This window comes from Chlorocebus sabaeus, chromosome 12 (genome assembly GCF_047675955.1).
Source record: "Chlorocebus sabaeus isolate Y175 chromosome 12, mChlSab1.0.hap1, whole genome shotgun sequence".
Classification (NCBI taxonomy): Eukaryota; Metazoa; Chordata; class Mammalia; order Primates; family Cercopithecidae; genus Chlorocebus; species Chlorocebus sabaeus.
In genome coordinates this window covers 38,119,558-38,143,551 of record NC_132915.1, presented here as the reverse complement: position 1 = coordinate 38,143,551, position 23,994 = coordinate 38,119,558, and the positions used below count along the sequence as shown (strand labels likewise).

Sequence of the window (23,994 nt, the reverse complement as noted above, 5' to 3'; positions counted from 1 at the left end):
GCATCCTTCATGGGCTTCATGTTTAAGAAAGGGATAATTGGATTGTCTGAGAAGAGCCACAGACACTTGTTTGTAGTGTTTAAATGGGAAAGGGGCAAAGGACGAAATCATGACCCTGGTAACTTTGTCTACTGGCCTTTCTCATTTACGAGTATAAAATGTCACTGAGGGTTATCATTCTTAAAAAATGTTGCTGAAAAATGTGTCAAGTTAAACTGAGATCTGAAAGTTCTTTTGCATTTTTTTCCTGATAAATTTCTATAATTTTGTAAATAGAAGCAAATGTGAACTTTTATAAGTTGACCTATTGCCAGAAAATAAGAAATATCAAAAGACCAAAATAACAAAAAGATAATATGCTCACTAAAATATTAGAATCTATTTATTTTCAATAAGTTATTATTGCTCTGAATTCCTTTACAGTAGGAAAAGGAAACCATCACTATAAAAGTCCCCTAGATGTTAGTATCTCATAAAATTCTAAGCACAGCTGAAAATGAGGTGTTTACCTATTTAGGTAGATTAAACAATGTTTAATAAATATTAATTTGACATAGACCATAGACATTACCCTGGGTTATTCATGTTGGAATTTTTGGAATAAAGGCCAGATTATTTATCTTCTTCCAATTTGGCTCATATAAATGATTTAAAACCTAAAACAGGCTGGGCGCGGTGGCTCATGCCTGTAATCCCAACATTTTGGGAGGCCGAGATGGGTGGATCATGAGGTCAGGAGATCGATACCATCCTGGCCAACATAGCGAAACTCCGTCTCTACTAAAAAATACAAAACTTAGCTGGATGTGGTGGCACTTGCCTATAGTCCCAGCTACTCGGAAGGCTGAGGCAGGAGAACCTGCTTGAACCTGGGAGTCAGAGGTTGCTGTGAGCTGAGATCCGCGCCACTGCACTCTAGCCTGGGGAGAGAGAGAGACTTTGTCTCACAGAAAAAACACAAAAAAAAAACAACAAAAAAGGTAAAACAGGGTGATAAAGGAAAGGGCGAAGAAGGATACATTTTAAAGGACACGTTTGAAATACAATTTACTTTCGCTAATACCAGACCATGGTCTTGAACTGTGTAATTTTTAAAGACATTTGCAAACATCCTTGCATTTTTAATTCACATATGGAAAACAAGTTCTTATTTGCAAAGGGTACCTGGTCACTTGCTAAAGTTTTACTGCAGTCATAAAGAACATTAAATGTGCTGAGTTATTTTTGCAAGTAAATTTCCCAGACTTAAATGATCAGAGTATATTAACTTAGACAACAAACCTATGAATTCTTCTTGAATAGATTTCTGCCAGGAGCGAATAATGAAACCTTTAACCAGGAAATGACGAAGCTCCAAATTATTTTGAGGATACTGTACTAAAGTGATTATCCTGGAATATTATAGTACATGAGCATTACAAAAGAGGTTTAAAGGCACGTGGAGTTTTCAGAACTCATGACATTTTTTCCCACAGAAAATCAGATTCCTGGTCTATTTCCAGTGTTTAAAAGGAAAGGTGAACTGACATTTAGTAGATTACAGGCTTTCCATTTGGTTTGATGACTATTCCTAACATATACCTCAAGTGTAGTATTAAAAAAAAAAAACAGTCTGAGTGAGTGAATTTTTTCAGCTATGTCTTATGAGCTGTTTACATAACACCACCACACACACACACACTCAGATAGACTGTCTTGGTTTGGGTTAACCTGGTACAGAATATTAGAACAAAACTGGTGGAAACATAAAATCAGGCCAATTGTGTGCTCTATTATCTTAATTATATGCTCATTTACTGATGTATTGAAAAGCAGAGATTTATCAGTTAGGATACGATAAGGTAAGACAAAAATTCAACAAAAATGTTACTTAATACAGACACTATGTTATAAGAAATTCAGGCATAGGGCTACAGGATTGGTGAATTCAGTGGCTCAGCATCATAAAGAATGTTTGTATGTGTGTTTTTCCGTCTTTCCATGTCACACAACTGTAAGAAGTGGATCTGTTTTTCCTCCTTCATGAGGAAAGCAGGGCTCAGGGAAGTTAAGACACATGCACAAAGCTACTCAGTTAAGCAGCTGAGCCAGGATTTCAGCCCATTCTGGCTAAGTCCAAAGCTTGTTCCTCTAACCATTCTAAAATCAGGAAATATTACACATGGTAGATGTTTAGCATTATCTAAGGACATGAGGTGATGCTTATTATTGAGCATAATAATATACATAAGCATCCATACAAATAAATCTGCTTATCTTATAACTGTCAACTCCCTGTTTCTGCTATATTTTTTTTTGTAAATACTCATTGAGATGTTTACCTTATGCTTGAAATAAGGTTATAAATACTTGTAATTTCTTAGGTATCGAATGAACTGAAGCACAAAGGAACCAAACAAACAATTCCTAATGTTATTCTGCTAGTCTTAAGTGTATTGTGATTATACTAGAATTTCCTGGTTTGTAGCTGGGACTACAGGAATGTGCCACTATGTCTGGCTAATTTAAAAACATATTTTTGTAGAGATCAGTCTCATTCTGTTGCCCAGGCTCTCGAACTCCTGGGCTCAAGGGATCCTCCTACCTCGGCCTCCCAAAGTGCTGAAATTACAGGCATGGGCTACCACTCCTGTCCTAAAACTTACAGAGAGCTTTCTCATCACCATGAGAGAGAGCTAGAGTGATAAGCCATTATGTTATTTATCATAATTAACTTCAACACATCAGTGATTGTCAGTCTACTCTTTCATTTAATCATTCCCAAAACTTTAAAGGGGGATTATTTTTATCTCCATTTTACAAATGGGTGACCCTCTTTAATGCATCCATGTATGGTTGTGCAGGTTGAAGACTCTGCCACTGATGAGCACAGCCCTATATTTTCCACTTCACTCCTATGCCTCCCTCTCTCCACCTGAGTGAATCTCCTCTGCATCCACTAGAAAAATGTTGTTCATTTTTCCGTCTTGAAAGTTTCACTGGAATCACCAACTTAGGTCAGAACAAATATCTAGACGTTGTCTCAAACATTTATCAAACATTTCCTAGGAGCCAGGCTCCGCATGGTGGTTTCAAGTACGTGATTTGCCATGGTCTACACAATCACTCTATGAAACAAATATAATTATCTCTCTTTTGCAGATAAAGAAACAGGACTCTGGGGGTTTTAACAGCTCATTCCATGACATGCAGCTATTAACAGAATCAGGGATTATATTCTCTCAACTCCAATGCAATTTCCATTGTGATGAATTAGGGAAGAGATGAGTCATTAGGAGAACAAGCTAACCAAGTTCTTGGCTGACCAGAGGCACCGAGGGCATTGAGATGAGGGTGAAGAGTATGAGATGCTCAGGGGAGGCGCAGAGTGAAGAGAAGGAACAATATTGGGAAGGCCAATGACAGACCTTTCCCAGGCATTTGTTTTTCCCAGAATTAGACTCTGCAACTAGGCCACTTCCCTGTCTATCCCAGGGTCATTTGGTGATACCCACGTTGGGAAATTGCAAAAACAAGTCCGTTCAACTGTAATCACATTTGATGAACATCTACAAGGAACGAAGAATGTCCTGGTCTATCTTGGTTTGAAAAGAAAAATAAAATCTGAGTCTACCGTTGAAGGGTGTATATTTGGCAGGGTCACGATGCAAGTTATGGGCAAGTCAGTGAACCATGGTCCATCAGTTTTATCACCGTTAAATGTGGGTGGTAAAAAGAAACTATTCTTAATGGCTGGGAATTGTTATTCATTCACATATGGGGACATGTAGAAATGCCCAAGGCAAACAAGTGTTAGATTGTTCTATTACATTTTTACCCTAAGTTCAAAAGTTATGTATTAATCTTTTAGGTGTAGTTTTGTCCCTCAAAGCCTGGAAGGATACGAGTATTCTGTCCAGTACGATAGAGACTCTGTATTGTTTTAATGACCAGGTGCACACACATAGTCTAGAAAATGGTACACGAATGCACCATTACTATTCACATGGGGTAGCCTGTCAGTCAATATGGAGTCTACCGCCAGTGGCCTCCAGGAGACTATTTGGTGTCCTACCTCTTCATTTCCTGTCACTCATATTTCTCTGCAGGGTTGTAGACCTATGTGCCTGACATCAACAAGACCTAGTCCCCCGATGCTTTCATTCTTTAAAATCAACCACTTACATAATAAAGAAACTCTCTTTTTGCCACCACTGATTGAAGCTCAGAGTATAATTTCCAGCCTTCATTAAGATGAAATAGATGAGAGTGAAAAGTAAATTTTTAAAAATAAAGAGACAGAGAAAACCATTTATTTAGCACTCATTCAAAAGTCAAAAGTTTCCAGCTCTTAGGGAACTTGGTTAAAAAAAAAATAAAGTTAACACATATTTATAATTGAACTGTTATGTGACAGGTATCATCCTAGAAACTAGGGTTATACGGGAAATCAATCCTCTTCAATCCCTACCCTTGGGGAGCTTATATTCTGATTGGAGAAAAAGAAGATATTAAACAAATAATTAAAATAACCACGTACAACAAGACAGCTGGTAATAATCACTCAGAAGAGAAATTAAGCAGGGCAATAGGATAGAGATGAAGGGGTAGTGATATTTCATGCCATGGGGTCAGGGAGTAAGGCCATGTATAAAAAGATTGCTTCATTCAATATTTATTGACTGCCTTTGAAGAGCTGGGTACTGTGCAAGATGTAAGATGAATAAGACATGGTCCCTGCCCTCCAGGAGCCGACAGCTCAGTGGAGAGTCTCACCACCTGCTCCATTAGGCAGACAGATTAGAAGTCTCAGGGCATATTGCTGCAGTAACATTGTACACAGTGACCAATTTGAACAGATTGTAAGTATTCCAAAACTCACAGTGGTTTCCATAAAATAATTCTCACTTCAAGTAAACATTTTCAGTTGGTGAGTAACTCTATTTTCCACCGACAGCACTCATATTTGAGGGCTTTCTTAATGCAATGATGACTTGTTTTTCTAATTGGTTGCCAGGGATTGTTTGGGTCCTTATTGAAATGTACTTGCTTAACTCCTCCAAAGCAACTTGGCTGGTTTCTTGTTGTACTGGCAAATGCTGCCTCCTGTACTGAAAAATTTGTTCTTTCTGAAAAATTTGGACTGTCCCTGGATGGTTTTTATTATGATTAAAGATAAGAAAGAAAGAATTATAGATTTACTTTTAAAAAGTGGTAACAGAACAGACTTTACATCAACTAGATTTACGCAAATGTAGGCTACATGCTAGATGATGTGCTATTTTATCCTATTTCTATCATGCTTTGTGCAGATACCTGGCCCAAAATATTTTTATTCATGGAGAAGACAGAGAAAAGTATAATTATGGCCAAAATACTAGCTTGTACAAAGCTGTTTTCTTTATTGTGCTTTTAATACAAGCTCCATATTCCCAGTTTTACACAGGTTTGTAATAATACAACATTGTTAACAACAACAACAAAAAAATCATGTGAGAGAACAACATTGAGCAGAGAAGTCTTTTGTTTTTCTGAAGACAGAGCCTTTTTGATAGGGGATGGGAGATCATATCACACACAGTTGCTCCAGAGTAAAGGAGACAGACTTGCTGATCTCTCTGCTAGCACAGACAAAGATAATCCACTCACTCTACAGGCTCCTTGTTGGCACCTCTTCCTCTTTGCATTCTCACTGTCAAATTCTTCACCCTTTGTCATAGAAGACCCAGGAGAGGAAATTATTTTGACTACGCTGAGATATAAGCACAGGTGGTACCACTTGTTATAAACTTTTCAGTTTTTGTTGGCGCTGTAAGCCTACTTTATAGGGGTCGTGAGCTGTTTGTTCTATCAGAGAAAGGGAAGCAAGAGCTTTTGGCCCTCACTGTTGATTGATTGCATCGCGGCTGGTTTCCACAGGCTGCCATCTTGCAGAGGACACATTTCTTCTCAGTAGTGCCCCAGCACAATGGTGCCAACCTGAATTACATACTGGCTCCAGCCAAATATCTTCATTTCCTTTCTGCTTCAAACAGTGGATTTGGGTAGTTCTTTTTTATTCTGTTTTGGAGAAATGTCACAGGCAATTTTGAATTAAGTTAAGCTATTATTATTATTATTGCTGTACCAAGGTAAAATCAATTTGTCATAAATTTTGTCTTTTGCCTACATGTTGGAGTCTTTCTCATTGGTAAAGTTTTCACTCTTATCATGGCCTTTTACATAGCAGCTCCCATTGCTATGATCATGTCAGCTTTAGGGGTAAATGACAGAGAGGAATTTTGCTATCAAAGTTACTTTCAAAGGTCATGAAAAGTCAATCACTGGATAAGATCAAGAACTTAGTTCTAAATATAAACTCTTCCTCAGCACATGCAAATAATAAAGTCTGCTAAAGTCTAACTCTACCATAAAATTTCCCACAGGAACTCTGTTCCTAAATATTTCATTTTCTAAAGATGTTATTCAAGGTAAAATTTACTCCGTTGAATCTTAAGTAGCTGATTCTGGGGCCTATGTGTATGCCCCACATTTCCTTCGTGATCAGATGCTAACATAAAAGCTTCCATTTTTCAGCTCGGTGAACTTTCATTCACAGAATATACTGCAATTAAGTAGCTTTTTAGAGTAGCCTTCCCAAATAGGAAGGATGTTCCAGTTGTTGGTGGGTTTGGCTTAGGTTATGCAGTTTATTTGTTTGGGTTGTATGTTTTGAACATATGCCCAGGGCTTTTAAAAAGAATGATGGGAACATTTGTACAAATGAAATTGAAAGCAAGGGAGCAGGCATTGCCAACGCTTTAATTATGAACCGAGCAACACATGTACTTATTTGAGGGTTTAAAGAGTATAAGACAGAAAACAGGGAAAGGTGGGGGCACCTGGTGGTCTCAAACAGGATGTCTGCTTTTTCTTCTTAGCAGGCAGGGTAGAAAAGGCGTAAAGTCTTTCTACCCTTTTGGATGCCCAAGGATATGGCAAACTGCCTGTGTCCTTTTCCCAATATCCCTCTCGCTTCGAAGCGCTATCAGGACAGAGGGTAAAGTTCTGAGAGAGCCAGAGGGGTCATTTAGATCAGGTGATCTGAGGGTTCCACCCTTCCTCCTCCTGCAATGCTTCCTTAAGGCCAAAAGAGCCAGCACATCATGGGGTGCTGAACTCGTGTGTGTGTGTGTGTGTGTGTGTGTGTGTGTGTGTGTGTTCATGTCTGTGTCTTATAACCCTGTTTTCTATTGTCTGAGAGGAAAAGTGCCCAACTCTTTGGAACCTCTCTTTTGACAGACAAATTTCCCAGCAACTGTAACCAGAATAGTTGGAGGGTTGTTACACATGACGGCATTACTAAGGTTGGGGTGGTGAACCAAAAGAATTTGGAAAGTTTGAGAAACGGCAAGATGGGGTGGTTGACACACACTTTCTTTTCCTTTAATTTTGAAGGTTTTTTCCCTCTTGCATCTTCAATTCTAGTCAAGTGTATTTCATTCCAGACATAAAATCAAAATCCTCTTCTCTCCAGTCTCTGTGTGGATTAGGAGTAATTACAAGGTTAAAATAACATTGTCTCCTCCCTTAAAATCTGTAGTTTTATTCTACAGAAGGTTTTTTTAAGGGGTCTCTTTAACTGTCTTTTTATCACATTATATATGAGATGGCATTTCCAAAGTAGCTATTATGCTGTTCTAATATAATTTAAAGGGCAGGAGATAGCTACCTAAGACTGTCTTTTACATTTAAGCCATTTTTTTTTTTTTAACTGATGGAAAGAGACATATACCAACACAAATAGCTTATGACCAATTCTCTCCCTGAGTATAACAGCTAGAACTAGTGGTTCCCAACTAAAATGCTAAAACCCCCTGAAATGTCCCAGCAGGTTGCTGGGTTTGTACTACAACGCCCGGTATAAATTTCACGTAATTATAGCTGACTGCTGAAGGAAGCCTGTGTTCTCTGCCGGCTGTTAGGACCTTAGTTATGGCCAGAAGGGTAGTGGGTAGGATTCAAACCTCCTACCAGTGCCAGCAGCTAGAAGCTTTCTTCAGAGCAGGGACAACTGACTGTAAGAAGAAACCAGCTGTGCAGAGCAGAATTACATAGCTTGTAGATTTAGGTAAAATGGTGCCACCTGTGATTTTTTTTTTTTTTTTTTTTTTTTCCTTTTAAGAACTACAGAAGAAAGAAAAAGGCAAATCCCAGAAAAAGGCAGCTAGCTTCTTAGGAAATGCCAGAATCTGCTCACGGGATCATTTTCCTGGGAGCAATAAAACAAATCAATAAATTTGAATTGAGTTATCATAGTGGTTTTCAGAATTACCTGAGAAGCTTGCCAACAATTCGGACTCCCAGGAGCTGGCCCAGAGTTTCTGATTCGGGGTCTGGATCAATCAATGAGTCTGGGTCAGCCATAAAATCGGTGTTTTGCCACTTACAAAATTATTAGGAGCCTTAAAAGATATCTCTTAAGGTTCTCTGTGACTTATAAAGTACCATATAAATGTTAATATTTAACTAATATAGTGTGGATACTGTACCTCTTATTTGTTAGGCATTATGTTAACTCTTGGAGAAATCCATGTGTCCTAGTTGTAAATTGATAGTTTTCTATTCTTAGAGTTCACCAAGAATACTTTCTTCTCAAGAAAATGAATTCCTTAAGCCAAAAATTACAAGCAATATCTTTCTCTCTCAGAAGTAGCATTGTTGTTGTTCCTGATTTAATTCTGAAAATAACACACAAGCATCAAGAATCAAGACTAGTTTCAATTTGCTTCCAAGGAGGAGTTTTAATCTTTGCAATTTTCTTTTTTTCTTTCTCTTCTTGTTTTAATCACAGATTTATTTGGGGGTAGGGTGGTAGGAATTTAGGCTAGTTTGATGGCATGGCTTCCTCTTTTAATTGGTCTGCAAAGAATAAAAATCATTAGAGGATGTTTGTATTGTGTTTGGATAAAAAGGGTTTTCCTTAATATGCGTGCCTTGCTCATAGCCTACATTCTTAGAATGACTTGATAGTGCATAGTTCACATACCTCACAGACAGTGGAGGTTTGATTGAATGAGCAGCGGGATGAATGGGCATACATGAAAACTAAGCAATAAGATATGCTGAAAACACCACAGGCATATATAAAATTTGGACTGCATTTCATTTGTAGTTACTACTTAAAAATGGAATTCAGCCAAAGGATCATTTCTTTTTCACCTATAAAATAAAAGCACTTTCACAAAGAATCCTAGAACTGGAGAAAAAAGGAAACAACTTTAAAGATAATCTAGTCTAGTGATTTTAAATTGTGCTTTCTAGAGCTATAAAGCAGAGTTGCTCCAACTTTGGCTAAACATTTGAATCACTGGGAGGATTTTTAAAATACAGACGCTAGGCTGGGCACAGTGGCTCATGCCTGTAATCCCAGCACTTTGGGAGGCCAAGGTTGGTGGATCACTTGAGGCCAGGAGTTCGAGACCAGCCTGGCCAACATAGTGAAACCCCTTCTCTAATAAAAATACAAAAAAATTAGTTAGGTGTGGTGGTACATGCCCCTAATCCCAGCTACTTGGGAGGCTGAGGCACGAGAATCGCTAGAACCTGGGAGGCAGAGGTTGCAGTAGCTGAGATTGTGTCACTGTACTCCAGCCTAGGCTACAGAGGAGACTCTGTCTCAAAATATAAACAAATAAATAAATTAAAATATAGATGCTGGAGTTTTACTCCCAGAGAATCTAGTTCAGGTAGCATGTGTGGGCTGGGCACACATGCTGGAAAAGTTGGTACAGATTCTAGTACAACCAGGGTGGGGAACCATCATTCTAGGGGTCTGCAAGTCCAAACATTTGGAATCCTGATCTGATAAATACAAGTATGCTCCCTGGAGACAATATGATAGAATATATTAAATTGGAAAAAAATGGGATGTGCTTGTGCCCTATAGAGTTTTCATTAAGTTCAACAACAACAATGTAATCTAGAAAAATTCAATTATACAGGGTTCTATTATAGACTCTTATGATAGGACATTCTGCCGGTGTACAAGGGATACACAGAAGATTAAGGCCCAATGTTTTCCATAGAGATTTTACAAGGTTGGCCTATGGCAGAAGCGTAGAAAGGAAAAGAGAAAAACAAGTATAAATATAACTTTAATAAAAGGCAGGTGTGCTATGAATGGCACAGGTAAGATTGAATCACAGATGAAATATTATTGCTTTCAGCATTTTCTCTAATTTCTCATCACTACTCTACGCAGCACATATCCGAAAACTGAGCAGTTTTGATATCCATCGTCTTAGAACATGACCTGTTTTTTAAGGGAGCGGCGGGTGCAAGGATTAAAAAGGAAAAGAAAAAAATAAAACAGTGGTCCTGTTCCTTCTTACCACCACTTGATTTAAGGTAGGATACTTCTTAAAGCCTGGGACTCAGCTAGCAGGAGGTTTCTCTCAGGGAGAAAAAGTAAAAAGCATGAGTGCCGACTGTTCTTTTCAGGACTGCTTCTAGACTGCTGAACCCTTGTGTCTTTGCCAAGGGGGAGGGTAGAGCAAAACATCTGCCTCACTTGATTTGCTTTTGTGCTTCTCTAGGACAAAGACTTAATAGTCAAGGTCATTTCATCTCCTTGCATAGGTAATGAACAAAGCTGAGAGAAGGAAAGAAAGGGAGAAGAAGAAAAGGAGAGAAGGAAGGAAGAAGGAAGAAAGGGAAGAAGGGAGGGAAGGAAGGAGAGATATTGTTAAAAGTTTCCGTCATCTGTTGTTCTTCATATTGGTCTTAACTCAGAATCTTTGGAATGTTTTTGTTCCCTTCCCAAACACAATTATCTGATACGAGAACTTGCAAGATGCGATTAAATAAAGAGGTCTTTCAATATGTGATTAAACATAAGTTTGCATAAATTCCCACTAACTCCATCTACTCCCTGCTTATAACATTTTGCCATTCCAATTAATCGATCAATACCAATAAACTAGTCATTAAATATATCTCGGAGGTTAGTGCTTTCTATTATCTTTTACCCAATTTCGGTAGAATATTCAGTACAAGAGAGATTCAAAGAATCAGATATTCTAAAGGAAGTAATATTCATATGTGGTAGAGGAATCAGGAAAAAAAGATGACTTGATGTGATGATTCTTAAGGGATAGGTAAGTATTCAAGATGTAGGTGATCATAAGAAAACTTTCTGGCTAAGAAACATGGACAGTTTTATCCAGACAATGCTGGATATTGGTAGAAAAGAGGTAAAGATTAGAATGGAAAAATGGGCTCAGAGAGCATTCCATTTGTGGTAGATCTTGAATGTTGGTAGAACATTTGCACTTAGTTATGAAGTATGTACTTATTCATGAACCACTGCGGTTTTTTTTTAGCATGGGAGGTACATAATCAACTTGTGTTTTATTAAGGTTAATTGGGCAGCACATTGGGGCATAGGTTGGGGCCAATCAGGAAAACATTGGGAGCAGAAGAATACGCAAAAGATTATTATTGTATTAGTCCAGAGAACAGTAGAGATATTTGTGTTGGAAAGATGGGCTTTTGGTGGTAAGCAAAGGAAAGAAAACATGATTTTAAAGAACTGAGCACAAATAAGTAATCAAGCAGGAATGGTGCTTCTACATGTATAAAACAAGCACGAACATGAACAGACTATGTAAAGTAATCATACAGTTGGGAAAGAATAGTTTTGGTTTGCCTTCTAAATCTCTCCAAGACTTGTTCAGTGTTACTAGTAATTTTAGAGATGTGGCCAATGAGTTTTGAAAATCAGAATGACTTTCAGTAATATATGTTCCTACAGGAAATAATGTTTACAGGCAAATGAATGCTCTGTTCATCTAAGAATATACCAAATTAAAAATGAAAATGTCAGCACCAGTTAGAAGTATAAAGGATTTTTTGTCCACTGAACTGATCAAATTATTTTGACTTCTTGTAGGAAAGCATGAAACTTTATAATCATTCTCATCAAAAGTTCTGTGGAACTACGAATCCATTCACTCCTATTAGACTCTATTATTATTCTTTGTCTGGGACATTTTGGTGTGTGTTGTGATGAGTGAGACTTAACTCTGACCAAACTCTAGGTCATTGTACCTTTCAGCAGTCTCAATAAGAGGCATTATTAATGTGACATCTAACCAGGCCACAGTGGTGTCTAAGCACATGCTATCATATATTGCAACAGACATTTTTTGAGATCTGCTTATAGTGTAGGTTCTGGGCTTGGTGGTGACGAGAAGAGTGTGAAGACACAATTCAATTTAATAAGGTGCAATTATACACAGTAAAAATACAGAGAGAAAGGCAAAAAGAAGAAAAATAAAAGAATGAGAGGCCAGCAGCAGGGGAAATTCATTCTGTTTAGTGGTCTATACAGGAAGCTTTATAAAGACAGTGATGTATCATGTAAAATGTGTAAATGACAACCAGTTCATTTCTTCTTTCTCTCTTCCTATTTCTATCCTTCCCTTCCTTCACTTTCTAAAATACTTATGAAGTGCCTATTGTGCTTAAAGCTCTATGATAGGAGCTCTGGGTTCCAATCAGACATGAATCCTGCTCTCAAACAACTGTGAAAACATTACATTGAGTATGTACACCAAGTAGAAATTAAATGATCCAACACAGATTCTTGTTTTCTGGTTTCTTGTTGTACTGGCAAATGCTGCCTCCTGTACTGAAGAAATTGTTTTCTGAAAAATTTGGACTGTCCCTGGATGGTTTTTATTATGATTAAAGAAAGAATTATAGATTTATTTTTAAGAAGTGATAACAGAACAGACTTTACATCAACTGGATTTACATAAATGTAGGCTACATGCTAGATGATGTGCTATTTTATCCTACTTCTATCATGCTTTGTGCAGATACCTGGCCCAAAATTTTCTTATTCATTGAGAACACAGAGAAAAGTATAATTATGGCCAAAATACTAGCTTGTACAAAGCTGTTTTCCTTATTGTGTTTTTAATACAAGTGTAAGACAAGCACAGAAGTATAAGACAAAGAGAAAACGTTAGAAAAGTAGATGAAATATAGTAGTCTTGATGCCTTGCTATATTCACTGTTTGAAAACTGTTACTGAATGCACAAGGAAACACCCCCAGTTACTCATGGGGACACTGCTGCATATGGGAAACAAAGCGAGATCTGGAGACAGTGAGATCCTGGCTCAGGATACAACCACCAACTTGCCACTGGTCATTTATAATCCCTGAACTGCACAGGAATACACTCCCTGCAACATGAAAATCAACTAGTGGCATTTCACTTCTCAGTGAGTTTCTGGAAATCGTCCTCTGAAACCCTGTTACAAAGAACCTTTAAAAATAATTTCATGGTTCTGTCTTAGCGCTTTCTTGCTAAAAATGTGAAAGCTAAAGTTGGTTGGTGGACGCAGAAGTCTTACTAGCTTTGAAAACCTGCTGTGCTTTGTGTTTTACTCTCATTTATTTCTCTCTTCCTAACCACTGAATCTTAAAGCACATTCTTTCATTAAGGAGATTCAGCACCCTCTAGAGTAGTGGATTGTGAGTCATTAACAGCCTGAAGCATGTCCGAGTCTTGAGAGATAAGAGTCAGGTTTGTACAAATGACATTTTAAACAAATGCTGCAGTACTTTTGTATCTTTCTCTTAAACAGTACAAATTTTGGTTGACTATGGAAATAATAATATTGAAGCTTAAAATTTAACTTCCTTCACAGGTGATGTCTCATAATTTGACATTCTACAGATATAGAAACAGAGTTTTCCTTCTTTCAAAGAATCCTGTTACCCCTCCTGAGAACTATCTCTGATTCATTTCATTGAGTTCCCCATTCTTGTGCCATTCAGCAAAATGGAGCCTGCTTCATCAGTTCTTGGTCTCTGTAGAGTGTTCCTTTATTCAGTGATTAATTACTAGCTTTCTGGTGACTTCTTAATCTTTTCCTGTATTTTAAAATATTCTTTCACTTCAGAATTTTCTTACCTAAGATACAAACACTAAGTGGAACATAAGTAACGGCAGTTGCTTTCCTCCCTAATTAGCTTTGCCTTTCCTACTGAAGATATAATTTAAAAAATGTATCAAAACCCATAAAAGTTAAAACTTTAAAATAAACACTAGGCAATTTGTTTCCTCCGTGAAACAAATTTAGAGGTTAAGGTGACAGAAATGTGTTTAGACCTCACATAACTAACAATGCACCCATTTATGTTAGCAATAGTTTTATTTTTAAAAAATGCTGCAAAATGTACAGATAGGTGGCCTCTAAATGTTTATACTAAATAGAATGAAAAAACAAAACCCATACACAATTTTATTGTTAGGAAACACTGAAATCCACTGCTTAATGTATGCATTAATGGGGCTTCTTGACAAATCACCTGTTAAATTTTAGCTGACAGCTTGTCATATATTAATTATAAATAATTGTAATATATGGCTATCATAATGCATGCAACAAAAAAAAACCAGGAAAGGTAATTAGAGTATATCCTTTGTTTTCTCCCTTCACTTCTTGCTCACAAGAAAAAAATGACCCAGTGTTTCACTTGGGTTGGGACAGTGCCAATGGTTAATGGAATGCCCCAGTCTACTAAAGAATTTAATGGGAATATCCATTTGTCACAGTCGCATGCTGTAATCTCCAGTAGCAGAGCCAATAGAAAATAGCATCGTACCATAACGTCCTCTACACACTGCAGGTGAGGGTGAAATGCAGCAGCTGAACAGAGCAGTCAGTGGAGGAAGTCTGGCTTTTCTAGGCCTTTCTTTATGAAAGATGTGGGTTTCTTTACTTAAAGAGGACAGTGCTGCCTAACAGCAACAAGAGATGCTGCCTTGTAGAAAAGGAAAGTACATTTTTTTCACATGGGAAAAGAAAGCATAAATGATTGCACAGCATGTCTCAAAATCTTTAGCTGCCTCCTTGTATACGGGAAGCCCACCTGTTTGTAAAGAACCTTTGAGTAGTAGAATTAGAACAGGTGATTCCAATCATCAACTAGTTCTGAGTTTGAGCTTTCAAATCTGCAGAATGGGAGTAATAACACCTAAGCATGCAATGTTACTGGTAGAATCCATAGAACTACATGGGTGAAAAAATTTAGCATGGCACCTGAATTATTATCTTTTCTTCTTTATAATTAAATTTGAATGATAGGGTTGTGTGACTGCTTTATTTTTTATTTTTGAGAGAGTCTGGCTCTGTTGCCCAGGCTGGAGTGCAGTGGTGTGATCTCAGCTCACTGCAACCTCCACCTCCTGGGTTCAAGCAATTCTCCTGCCTCAGTCTCCCGAGTAGCTGGGATGACAGGCATGTGCCACCACGCCCAGATAATTTTTGTATTTTTAGTAGAGACGGTGTTTCACCATGTTGGCCAGGCTGGTCTCGAACTCCTGATCTCAGGTGATCTGCCTGTCTTGGCCTCCCAAAGTGCTGGGATTACAGGCGTGAGCCACAGCACCTGGCCTTTAATCTTTCTTATGTGCCAGTTCTGTGTTTGGCCAAAGCAAGCTACTGAGAAATGCTGTATAACTTAAATTTGAAAAACACTCTCTGAAATAAAAATAGTAATACTTGTAGAAGTGAATATTTAAGTTATTTGAGGACTAAAACTATTATTGTTTCATTTATGTATTTAGTAGTAAGTTAATAAAGTATGTTAGACATAAGCTAACACCTATAGGAAAGGGTCTCAGATATTAGTTTTAGTGTTTTATGAAATTTCTCACTACCTTCAGAACATGTCACTTGAATCTATGCTGTGTTTCTCCATTTAGCTGCATTTAATAAAAACCACGGTAGTCCTCACAAAGAAAATATGATTAGCAACAATTTATTCCATACTTTGGTTAATAATTTATCATCACTATACAAGTGAAAATATTGGATTTGAAGTCAAACAGATCTAGGTTCAAAATTCTAGCTTGGCCACTCACTATGTCAGCTTGGCCAAATGACTTATCCTCTCTTGTCCTGTTTCCTCACTTACATAATGGGGCTAATAATACTTAACTGGCAAGGCAGTTAAGATTGGAAATGAGGCAGTGACTTTCAAACTTTTAATCACTAGCCACATGATCAAAAAGGAAGTTTTGCAAAAAAAAAAAAAAAAAAAAAAAAAAAAAAAACTTAGTACATATAATGTACTCTGTGTTTTTTCTACTTTTCTTTCATTTCAGAAATTGTTTATGACCCACTAGATTTGCAACCCACACAAGGTCATGATGTGCCTTTTCAAAAACGGGTGAACTATAACATGCTTCGCACGATGCTTAGTATATAATACAAGTGTAACAACTGATTACTATTATTGTCATCATGATTATTTTTAGTCTCCTGTTAGGATGCCTCATGATAAATGAGAATAAATCTTCCAAGTACTTCTAGGAACTAACTCCTTTGGATGGGGTCCAAAACAGACTCATACTCATCGTATGCTGAATTATGCACTAGAGGGGGGTGTGCTATAGCAAAGCTCCTGTGTGCTATTTATCACAGAATGTTAGAGCTGGAAGGGAACTAAGAAAATGTCTTGTCCTATTGCTTCATTTTTCCTTCATGTAAGTATTTGGAGTTTTTAAATATTCTACATGTATTGCTCACTGATAAGTTGGAAAACTGGCTTCTTTGATCCAGAATGTGGAGGTGATGACGAATAGTTGGTGGGATGGAGGGCACTGGATCATGATGTCTGAGTTCTTGTCCTGCTTCTGGCACGAAATAGTTGGATGATTTTAAATTCTCAGGGTCTTCGTTTCTTTACCTGCAAAAATGAGGTAATTTCAACAAAAGATTAGCCTGCTTCTGATGTTCTTTGACTTAAAATTTCCAAATGGTAAACCAGTCCAGAAGTTTAATAGATGCTGCAGCATTAGGACACTCTTTTGTTGTAAATCTGCTCTGAATATATTAACACGTGTGTAGCAGGCTGCAGTCTCACTTCCATTACTACTCAGATGAGCAGAGAAACTTTGGCTTCTCTATTTGCTGTACCTCCCGTTCTTCAGCAGCATCACCCTGAATAATTCTCAGTCTCATTCGTATAATAACTCAGATTCTGCAGTCACCTTAATCCATCCCCACTTCTTTCTCTAAGATGTTTGGTTGCAGTAGGGACAAGAACATCTAGGACTTCACAGTGTCAGAAAAGTTGCGCTTATGCCATTTACTTGTACTGTCCTCTGTATATCCCCTGATTTCTGGGTCCCTTTTCTACTTGCTTGTTGCTCTCCTTGGTAACAATCATCACTGAGTTTTCGAGCTAGTTTAAATCGCTGCCAGTGGTGTAAGATGATATTTCCTCAACTATGTTCCCAGATAGCAGTCAGATTTACCAGCTGGGTTCTTCTTAAATGAGGTCAGATCCGCAGGCAGAGGGATACATTTCTTTCCCACAAAAGTAACAGCAAAGGAATATTAGGGGTTTTAAAACTTTCTGTTTCTCTAACATGCAACTTTGGATCATGAAAGTGGGATTGCCAGTTTATGGGGGCGCATGTGGCAATGAGAAAGCCAAGTTGGAGTTTACATCTTGGGTGGAATCACCTATGGGGAGGCTGAGATTTCTGGATCCATCCTTAGGTCACAGGGGGCAGGTGTCCATCATCCTTGCACAGCTTTTCAGCTCCTGTGAAATCAGAATGATTGGAGGGTAAACCTAGCTTGGAGGCTTGCACAGGAATTGATTTCTTCCTGATTTTCACTATGATGCTAACCATAAAAAAAAACAAAAACAAAAAGCCAAGAGACAATCATTCCAGGATGCTCCTCCCCCATCCCCAAATTGCTGGAAAACTAAACTTCGTTTAGCGAGATTCTTTTAAAAAATGTGTGACTTATTTTTGGAGTACATAGGGGACAGAGGATGACTGACCAATCCTTTGGTGGCTTTCAGCAGCACAGCATGCAGATGGTGGAAATAAATGGGCAGCTTGAGAAAACAGTCAGGATGCTGGATCATTAAGTCAAATCTAAGGGGGTCTGTTTATATTAAGTCAAATATAAGGGGGTCTGTTTACGTTTGCTCTTTCAAAGACAGCCTGGAGTCTGCAGGAATAAGTATTGTGTGTATGTGCTGGCCTGAACATAGAATGAGCAATCGAGGTGGCTGGTGAGCTCTAGCTTTACTTTATTTAACCTTTCTGACCAAGTTTCTAATAAATTTTGATGGGCCAACTGCCAATGGTGGCTTCCAGCTGCTGACTTTTTCCACATGTTGGAGATCCTGTGAGTAGTGAAGGTTAAAATCCATCTCTTAGCTAACAACACACACAGTGCACCTTAGTCACCTTGGGTTGTGTGGATGAAGAGTGCAGAGCCCAACAACTGGATGCTTGTCTAGGGAAGAGGGTGTTATAGTGTCCTTCAGAGAAGCTGAGGAGCACTGCATTTCCAACATCATAAAAGCAAGTGGCATGATAGCAAAACAAGTTATCACACTACGATTTTGGTTCAATACTTCCCTGCCTTCCTCGTTGCCTTCAAAGTGGATCCTACAAGCATCCCCGAAGGAGGCTGCCAAGGTGAACTGGGGCGGACACAAACTGTGTTTCATTAAAGCACGTTCCTTATATTATTATCACTGCTGTGAAGAGGGCGCGACCAGCATTTTTTCCTCCTCTGCGCTGGGACGCAGAGCAGGAAGCGCCCGGGTGTGCATCTCTTAGGAGATGAGTGAATCTGTTGGAGAGGGTCTTTTCTGGCCTGGTGGATGAATGCTAGGGAGTGACGTCACCCCGCCCCCTCCTCTGGTGTGTGTGTGTTGCCTCCTTCACCCACCACTCCTGCCTGCCCCTCCTTCATCCAGCTCTCTGGCCCTTTCAGTGGGTCAGTGGTCCAGATTCAGGGATTCGCCAGCAGGCGCAGCGGGCCCAGCTCTCCCCGCGTCCGGGCGCACCCACACTCACACTCAGGCGCAGGCAACGCGCACACACAATCCCCCAGCGCTGGAGCACAGCAATTCCGTGGGATCCCCAGCACGTTACGAGGATTTTAGAAATCACCCAGACAAGGAAACAAAGAGAGAAGCCTTTCCAATTACTTTCCTGGGCTTTTTTGTTTAATTTCCCCCACCAAACCACCTCGTCTGCAGCCGTAACTACCAGGTTCACGCCAGGTCCAAAGACTGGGCTGGGCTGGCCACCCCACCTCCTGGCCCTTGACTCTGTTCGGGCCCTTTCCCAGGCTTCGCCTTGCACCCCTCTCCCCCCACGAGCCTCAGTTTCTGGTTACCTCGCGTGCGCTTCACTTTTGGGGGGAAGAAGGGAAGAAGGGGAGGGAGGCACCGAGGGGGGCAGCCGAGTTGCTATTTGTGGCCAAAGAATCCGCTTTAAAAGAAGAGGCAGCAGGAAGGAGGAAACAGGAGAGGCGGAGGGAGGAGAGGAGACGCGGCCCCGGACCCCCCAGCCGCGAGCGGCGGAGCATCGAGGAGCGGGAGGAGGAGGAAAAGGAGGAGGAGGGAGAGGAGACAAACGGCGGCGGCGGCGGCGGCGGCAGCGGCAGCGAGAGAAACGGGCGCCGGGCGAGCAGGAGGAGCGAGAGGAGGAGAAAACGCCGCGGAAGCCGCGGGCTCAGAAGGGCCAAGAGGACGGCCCGAGAAGAGGAGGAGGAGGCGGAGGAGGAGGAAAAGGGGGTAGGGGTGGAGGGAGGGCGGGGGGACGCGCTCCCTTGGATGCTGGATTTCGGGTTTTTGGACTCACTCGCTGACTCTCTTCCACTTCCTCGCTCTGGACTGGGCTGGCCGCACGAGGGCTGGGCGGCGGCGGCGACCAGGGGGGCTTCCGCGGCAGCGGCCGCTGCTCCGCGGGATTAAATTGGCCGCCCGGAGGCGGCGGCGCGGGCCGGCGCCGGCTGCGCGGCCGTGGCAGGGCGCGAAGGCGCTGGAGGAAAGTGCTGGTGGCGGCGCGGGAGGCGGTGGCGGCTGCTGCCCAGAGCCAACATGACCAGGTAAGTCCCTGGAACTGACTCCGTCCGCCCCGCTGTGTTCTCCCCTCTGGCTGCTCGGGAATCGCCCTGCGCCCAGCTCCGGCTGCTGGCGCCTCCCTGGCCAGAGCGACATGGTCCCGCTTCCGCGAGCCCGGCGCCCGGGCAGCGGAGCGCACAGTTTGCTCCTCTGAACCTCCTCGGGCAGAGGTCCTCCCCTGCAGGGTTCACTTCTCGCCTGAAACCTTAGACCCGGGAGAGAGGCGACTCTAGAGAATGGGGGTGTCCGGGTATGTGTATTTGTGCGACCGCCGCTTTCTCCTCCTAGGGTGGGCGTAGTATTGGGGGGAAATGGTGGAGCGGTGGGGCAATCTACCCTTACCCAGGGATCCTGCCACCGCCTTTTTTAAAGGCAGGGATTACTGTTTTAAGGAGGGCTGATTACGGTGAGGGGGCGATTTCTTTTTCTTTCTTTCCTCTGAACTAGTGGGGAGAAGGAGAAATAGCAGGAATCAAAGTCTACGCAGCTGCCATAGAGGAGGGGGATTGTTTGGGAGACCTTTCCGTGGCAGAATCAAAGCTCGTAGTTCAGCTGCGGGAATCTGGTGCACTTAACACACACATTCATTCCGTAGGGAAGGGGACGCATCATTTATAATGAAGAGGCAAAGTTGTAGGAAACAATTTTAAAAGAAAGCCACGAACAAACCAAAGATTCTTTGCTTTCCTATAGATTTATTGTAGCTTTTATGTAGGTGTGTAGAAAACTTGCATTGCTTCTCTGGACGTTGATTTTCATTTAAAAACACAGACAAGTGAAGTCAGTTTTTAAGTCTTATGCTTAAAATCTCGAACACCAAGTGTGAGCTTGGCTTTCACTAATTGGGTGTTTCAGAATTCCAGATAGTAGTTCCATTCTCCAAAACCAGGACTATCACAATCCATTTGTATTGTTTCCAGTTCGCCTCCCAGTACGCTACTTGCCAAATGTCTCTTGTTTTCTAAAATTCTCAGAGTAATCCCCCAGCCTCATCTACAGTTTGCACCTTAAGTATCTAGGAAGATTCCTGAGGGATCGTTCTCCTTCTATTTCCTATAAAAGTTATATATATATATACACACACACACATACACACACACACATATATATGTATTTACATGCCCAAAGACACAGTGCCAGTGACTTAACAGAGTGTAGCTAACACATTTTGAACCTCTGAAAGGCTAGTAACTGCTTATGACTTGAGATAGATTTGCTGTTAGATTTACTGAGCTACAAATGTGGACTTTACCCTTTGGTGTGTTCTTTTCTAACCATCCTGTAGCACGTCTGTGGGGAGTTAGTTCAACCCACAGATACTTCTGACCATTTTGAGTATTTTTTATCTGTTTCAAAGTGCACACACCAACCACTCAACTTGAGTAAAACAAGGATGATATACCAAGACTTGAAACATTCTGATGTAAAGGGATCTGTAGATGATAATAACTTAAGATTAAGTTGTATATGTAATATAATAATATCCAGTAAAAGGCTTAGTATCTTACTTACTTTGAATATATATTCTGTTTTATGCTACAGACACTATAGCAAAAAGAGAACACATTTTCAATGCTCCGTGTCTGACTTACGGAAACAGACATCCTAAATGGACAGTAAAATTTTCCCTACCTCCCACATTCCATAATTATGTACTGTACTTTGCTTTTCAATGGAGCTAGCAATTCTGTGGCAGATTTCTTAAATTCACCCTCATGCTATCAGCTATTATTGTACTTTCAAAGTGTGAAATTGACAAGCTGGTCAGTTTCATGAATTCAGCTGTCAGATTGTGTCCAGTTAAAAATTGCTAAAAGCTGTAAATGTGCCTGCCTGGAATTTTCTTTTGTGAAGGAAGGACAGCAAGGGGATGGGGGATTAATGGGTGTTATTAATTGTAGATCTTTTAAAATAAGTGCACTCCAATGTGAGTTGTATCACTGGCTGTTATTGGGAAATACATTTAGATTTTTACTTCTGTAAAAGTGGCATTCAATTTTTATCTGTATCTTATTTTAAATAGTACTTTACACAGAAATCATCTGTTCTTATAGCCCTTAGTAATATATAATAGGAATAAGATTCAAAGAGGAACAGTGTCTCTCTCAAATATATTTTAATATAGTTGACTAATGTATTACTTTTGCGTGACATTTAAAGAGGTGGATGAATTAAACATTTTATTGTGTAGGTTATGTAACACAGATTCTTCTTGGGCCAGAGCAGTTGTGCAGTTACTCAAGTAATGAAATGCAGCAGTTTATTTTAATATATGTGCATTAGAGTAGATAACCATAGATGTAAAACTGCTTAAAGTATTAAATACAGTGATTTGATTTGCCTTTTAAGATGGACTCTTATTTAAATCCAGAATATCTCAAAGTCTGGAACTAAGAATTGGAATCCCCTCATCTGCTGCTATTTGCTAAGCCACTAGGGGCCTGTATAACTGTTCTTATATCCAGGAGGTATCCTGGTATGGCATATGCAAAGCCTTCCTAGAGAGACATTAAAAAAAAAAAAAAAAAAAACCAAGTAGGCATTCCCCCCAAGTTTTTGTTTTTTCCTTTTTAATACATTAACTCATACTCTGATACTAGTTATAGACAATGATTGAAGACTATTTCAAGAATTTTATTTAGGGCTTCTCTGACCCTATGATTTTCATATAGAGTGTGAAAAATAGAAAAGAGAAAAGATATTGTTGCAAATTCATATGTGATTCCAGTTCTCAGTGTATGGCAAAGATAAACAAGAAGGAACGTTAATAACTTTTCTTTATTGGACTGATAAGTATGTTATTTGCATAATGTAGGGTTAAAAGATAAATGAAGCAGAATTACTTTAAGGGAAGTATAGGCATAGATTGATGATGTGATTAAACTAGCTTTGTAAGTGCTGTACAAGTTTGTATGGAAAGAGAATCTGAGGCTGTGACCACAGTTTAGTCAGCACTTGAGGGACCTGGACTGAAGACGCACTATACATTCTTAAGTGTCAGTTTCACAGATTTGAAATCGACCAGCCATGGCAATCTTGAGAGACATTAGGCAGTAAGGTCAAGTATACTTAAACTGTTCTTTCGTTGATTTTCAGTTTTTCAAAGTGACAAGGGTGACTATTTGTAAAAGAGTACCCTGTAAGTATTTGCATATTAGATTTCCTTCAGACCAAACTTGATTTATCAAACCGTTGGACAATTCTATTTTTAAAAGGATTCTATGCATAAATAAGAATTCATTAACACAATCACATATGAAAAGTATCATTTAAGAAAGGTGAATATTTCAAAGATGATTTCATTTTAAAACTGTCCTTCCTTAGTTTACCTTTTATTTTAAAACCTTTAGTTTCACTGTGTCTTTGCGGATAGTATGAGTCAAGTGTGTGTGTGTGCTCGTGTGCTCTAACTTGTGATCCTAGGAGCATCAGGCTTAGGTTTACACTTAAAATATCTATGCAGATAACCTTTAATGGTGGTACCTTTTTAATTCCCAAAAATTTCTGAGAATCTCGAAAATGAACTTTACGTTTTATGTAGTGAACTCAACTTAGTGGTCACAAAATATACAGGATTTGTGTTACATGCCCAGATATAAGAAGTGCTAAATATAGATATAATTATCCAGTTTTCCCAGAGTATTCAAAGAATGCTTTACTTTTTCCTATGTTCTTAAAGTGACAACAGTTACATATGATTTAAGCCAAATTTATTCTGCATCTCTTTTGGTTTTATAGAGTTATTTACCTTTTTTTGTTGTTATTTCATCCTCTTACTGTTGAGTTTCTTTGAAAAAATCTTGTAGGAAAGCTACTTACTTGTGATGGCAAAGAGGCAGCTTGCTGCCTCAAGCAAAACCAGTGTTTTAAAACATTCTTTTTTATATTATCAGTGATTTGCCAAGAAAGAGCAAAGAGAAGAGTTATTCTCTCTGTGAACTACAAGATTGAGAATTCCTATATAACACATCGACTGAAGAAATCTGATAATGTGGAAGAAGATTGCTTAGAAGGGATTTGTCAGTAAATTTCATTCGAACAAGCATTACTTGTTTCAGCTTCTGTA

At 39.5% G+C, this 23,994-nt stretch overlaps 1 protein-coding gene across 31 annotated transcripts in view; it reads left to right on the top strand.

Moving 5' to 3' along the window:
• Positions 1–23,994, top strand: part of PTPRD (protein tyrosine phosphatase receptor type D) — a 2,332,079-nt gene that overhangs the window by 1,764,081 nt on the left and 544,004 nt on the right. The window contains exon 1 of one of the 31 annotated variants that reach the window (XM_073021572.1): positions 19,803–19,912. The exons of the other annotated variants lie outside the window; for them this stretch is intronic. The gene's annotated coding sequence lies outside the window, so the exon portion shown is untranslated. Of the gene's footprint in view, positions 1–19,802; positions 19,913–23,994 lie in introns of those variants that run through there. 31 annotated transcript variants of the gene reach the window in all.